General features: G+C 37.6%; 1 long non-coding RNA gene across 1 annotated transcript; it reads left to right on the top strand.

The window, feature by feature from the left end:
* Positions 1–2,509: 2,509 nt before the first annotated feature.
* LOC135252056 (uncharacterized) lies at positions 2,510–3,721 on the top strand. The gene is made up of 3 exons (XR_010329290.1): positions 2,510–2,802; positions 3,312–3,350; positions 3,505–3,721. It is a non-coding gene; the product is annotated as an uncharacterized LOC135252056 (long non-coding RNA).
* The last annotated feature ends 1,406 nt before the right edge of the window (positions 3,722–5,127 follow it).

Here is a 5,127-nt window from a genome sequence, read left to right as displayed (position 1 = left end):
GCAGCTGTCAGACAGCCCTTCAGAGTACCTGTGGACTTTATAATATGATTTTTGGAACCAGTTGTTTACTTTATTTCCAACTGACCTAATTCAAGATAAGGACAGTCAAAGTTGTGCTCATTGCACCCCCTGTTATGCTGTTGGCAGCACTGAGAAGTTCTGATGTTGAGGCAGTCGTGACAGCTCCAGCCTTATTAGCAGACTCTGCTAGTTCCTCCACATCACATAGAACCTCTACACCATGCAGTTCCTTCCTGACACAGTTTTGTTATTGCCTGACCAAAATTTAGAAAGATCTGGTCCTTGGTCACCTGGGTTTCCAATTCCACACTTTTACACTGAGCTTGTGCAAAAGAGGGCTAACAAAAGGTACCTCAAGGATGGCAGCCTCATCAGTGCTCCAAGTGTTAGAGCAGACATCCTTGAAAAAATTCCAGAAACAACCTATCAGTATGTATCCTTTCCATCCAGTGTACAGCTTTATTCTGTGCAAAAGTGAACTATCTACCACTGTACCCGACAGGAGAAACCAAGGAAACTCTAGAAAATGAGAGGGTGCAGTTGATTTCAGAAACAACAACTTCAAGGTCATCAATGAAAAAAATTGTCAAAGATCGTTTCACTGTGCAGACAGGAAAATTCCATTCAGTGTGCAATGATTTCAGATTTAAAGGAGAGATGGCCTGCCCTGTTTACTGTATCTCAGGTGAGTTTGTGTATTTGCCTTTTTCCTGGCTATGTTGTGATTTTATGGGAATCCATTAATCTGCCAGTCGACATTGAATTTGCTTGTGCTGATTTGGACAATCATGACTAGCATTTCAAAGTAATGTTAACAACACAGCATACCGCCAGCATAGTGGGGAATAAAAATAGTTTTCTATGCCCGTAGCTGACATCTGTACATGAAGATGTGTTGAAGCAGGTGTTTTAACAGGGCAGTATGGCACTATATCTGCTTGATCATTTGTCTGTTGTGGCTCACAGGTGAACAAAGAGTTCCTGAGACTACCATACATCTGGAGACGAAATTCATGTCACTGCTCGACCACTACATACTGAGATTGTGGTCTATTTTCAGTTCAAAGGGAGGTGCAGCAGAAAGATACTAAATAGTTTACACCTGGTATGTTTTGAGAAAATCAGACCTGATAAATTAATTACCATTTAACAATCTACTTTTTTTCTGAAATTGTACATACATTGTTTCAAATTCAAAAACTTCAGATTGGGTGCGCTTATTAGTCGCTTCACTCCGCCTTGTAGATATGTCATCATTCAACCTTGAGGTGGGAATTGCCAACCTCCGCTTGACTCCAGCCCTCCTGGAGCTGGAAGTATAGGATTTTCCTTTTGAACCTACTAGCATGATATGTCTTAAAATTATTAAATAATAGCAGGGGTCATAACAGAGCTGTTGCCATCAGACCTCACAGCAAATAAATATGATTGAGATTTTCACCAAAGAAAACATGACTTTAAAGCAGCACTTTGTCATAGAGGAAAGAATAAAGGTCGCTATCCGGTGGTTGGCGGTGTACTTAGGAGAAGGTGGTCTCATCAAAGACCACCAAGTAAGGCCAGAAGCTTTTGTTTTTTCTTTGTTGGTCAAACATTCTTTCATCCCTTGATGCATATGTATGTGCTGGTTCTCTGTGAACTGGTAGGTACACATATTAGATACGTGCATGTCTTGGAATTAAGTCTGAATTGACAGATATTTTCCGTCCGTGCAGGCTGCAGCAGGTAACTTGACTGCATCCCCATTATGCTGCTGGGTTGGAGAGATGGTACAATGAAGCTGTGTTGGGAGTGTGTCTCATTCTTTTCATATTTGTGCATATTATCATTCTAAAGGTAATCAGAAATGTATCATGCTATCCACTAGTGTATATCCATGATACATTATATACTGTAGATTTGTGTTTTATATAATTTGGTCTGTGTTTGACTCAGATGTGACCAGAATAGACATCCTAACACAAATTCAAAATAATCTGTAAATGTGTATTGCAAATGAAACCCTAACAAACACTAAATCACACAAATCACAATGACCACATTCAGAAATTCCAGCTGCCTGTTTCCCGGTTACATACACACAAACATACAGTCTACCCACTGACATTATACATATCATTTAACATAGCACACATGCTCAGTATAATCTTAAAAGAAGAAATTGAACTTAAATTAAACACAAACAGAAAGGTTTATGCTGTGTGAAAGTTCTCGGAGACAGCTTGCAACTCTTAGCAAATAATCAGCCGTTACTGTCACGTAGCTGATAGTAATCATGTTTAATACTTTGTCATGTGCAGAACAGCTTGAATTTGAACATAAACTAACCTGGCTCAAATCCCCTTCCTTTCACTGGTCTCGTATTCCTCATTCTATGTCGCAGACTAGTTTTCTTTCGAATACACTGTGATATTCAGTCAATATATTCTGCTCCAGATTCATCATACAGCTTCTGAATCAAAATGAATTAAACCTGCATTTACCTCCACCCACTCCCCTGTACTTTTGATAATTCACACATTTATACTTCATAAGGTCACCCAATGGCATGTAATTCACCTTCTGGAGATGCTGCCATTATTTTTTTGACAAAGATCGAGATAAATGGAGTGTCAAAAACGGGCTCCATGAGGCAGTGGAGTGTGGGGATATGCTGGTTGAGTGCCATGAATGCACTTTGCAGGCACATGTTGTGGAGAACAGTCTTGGCCTTCTGTACCATCACTAGGACAAGAGCAATGCTGAGGTTTCCAGTTTGGACAAGAGATACACTGACAAAAAGTAAGTCTAAAATGTATTTTTAAAAAGTTTGGTAACGATTTCCATGAGTAATTTCTGAGTGAAATTAGCATGTTAAATGTTAATTAAACTTTCTGTAAACCTTAACATTCAACACTTTTACTTATTGTCTGTAATTACTATTTACTATGTTGTATGCGGTAAGCAATAATTAATTCAATTATGTAAAGCCAACTTCATTTTTTAAAACCACGAAAACTATTTAAAATTACTCGATTTAAGCTGTTTTTCATCATATGACACGGGCTAGATACAGTTCAGGATGATTTCCTAAAATCGGTTCTTCTCCACCGGTATTTCTTCAAGACACATGCTGTTTTCAAACATGCTTCCAATAGGTGCAATGCAAGGGGAGTCATATGAACACAAAGCAATATCCTCCATGGTTCTAATACACTCAGCTGAACAACTATCTACATGAAGGCTATTCCTAAACACAATGTACTACGGTTTATTTTGCATTTCCTTCTCGCTCTTGCTGTGTCGCCCAGAACTCTGGGAAAGTGCTAACTCTGGAATAACAGTATGAGGTAAGGTATTATATTGTAAATTTATGTGGGTATTCAAATTTACTTATTGATTTGAAGACAGATAACCTACACAAAAACAAGTAACATGTTAACTAAATAAAGGATGACACATTTAAGTAAAAACAGGGAAATAATATTATTACATCTTGGTTAGATTTACAGGGCCAAAGAATACTTTTTTTCATCTTTGCCCTATCAGCTAAAAAAAAACATGGTGGATGGGGACCAGAAGGTCATCCTCACAGAATGTGCAGCTTGAAGAAGACTGTGGAGGCCTGGATGTCAGGGGTCAGTCCTTCCATTTGGTGAACATTTCTAAAGGATGGCAACCTGTGCACTGCTTAATGCTCCGAGAAGGTTACCGGGTCTTTTCTTTGTAATGGCAACATTGTTTTTTTTAAAAAAATAAAATACATCATTGAAAAAATATATTTATATTATTTATTTTTTTCAAGGATGTTTATCACACCTAGTAAGTCATTTGTTGTAATTCATTGCTTGCTCGCTAGCAATGATAGATGGCTAGCTTGTTATACAAGTATTTTTGGATAATGATGAATGGTCTGGGGGTATACACAAATCCCCTTATATCTAGATCAACAGCGAAGATGAGATTACAATAATATTGCTGGAAAAAACAAACAAAACAAACAAAAAAAAAAAAAAACGAACTGCACAAACAAACAAACAAACTCTTCTTTTACAAATGTCTGTCAGAAAATATTCAGTTTCCAAATGAATCTCATTAACTTCATCCCATTGGAGTTGTGTTCAGCTGTCCCAGTAGCAGATCTAGGATCAGGTACTTTTACACAACTTTTGTTCTGTAAACAACAATTGTTTCTTAATCAGTGGTTGTCACTCTTGAATGTTCTGTTGAGCATGAAATCAGATATGAGAATGTATTATAAAATGTTTGTTTTTCCCCCTGACATTTAGTCTGTGCAGTGCAAGGATTCTGTCCCAGCATGCTGATGTGACTAAAATAATTCTGCACAAAACCCAGGGATATAACACTTGGTCATAAAAACACTGTGTTTGAGGATAAGCAAGCCCAAATTGCAGGGAGATGCATAGATTATCCCCCAATGGTTTAATACAATGATTCATGACTGGGGGTGGTAAATTCAATTCTGGTATGCCTGCAGTCAGTAACCTAGTAAGAACATTGCTGCTGAGAACACAAATCAATCAGAGGAATTAGCTGCACTTGTACAGTTCCACAATTGTCACTTATAACATTTATTCAGACTTCTGCATGAACCTACTGTTTGCAGATCACCAGCCAGTGATTTAATTACCAGGCAATTCTATTTCATGCAGAGGAACCTTAAGCACATAATGTGTACTGAATGTGGGTACTTTTTTCAAGAAAATAGCTGGAATATAACTAAACAGAATTTGACACTGGTTAACCTGGTATTCTAGAGTATAACTATACATTTGGGTTATATCATTTTGCTTCACCATTTCAGTGTGACCAAATACTAATAATAAAAAAAATACAGAGTGCAATTTAAAATTCTATAAAAATAAGTATTTTGTGTTGCCCGTTGGGCCAAACATTTTGAGTCAGGGCACATTTTGCATCTCTTCTCAATCTCAGAGAATGATTTAAATCTTGCCGATGAAAGCCTTCATCTAATGCATTATCTATTTCTTCCTCAAGGTCCCCTTGTGGATCTAAACAGATGTTATGCAAAATGCATTATGCAGTAACATGACTACAGTGCTGTGCAAATTCCCTTCATCTTCAGAAGTCCAACAATCTGATGAT

The sequence above is a fragment of the Anguilla rostrata genome, chromosome 3 (assembly GCF_018555375.3).
Source record: "Anguilla rostrata isolate EN2019 chromosome 3, ASM1855537v3, whole genome shotgun sequence".
Taxonomy (NCBI): Eukaryota; Metazoa; Chordata; class Actinopteri; order Anguilliformes; family Anguillidae; genus Anguilla; species Anguilla rostrata.
The sequence above is the reverse complement of the archived record's forward strand: the minus strand, read 5'-3'. Positions and strand labels throughout refer to the sequence as shown.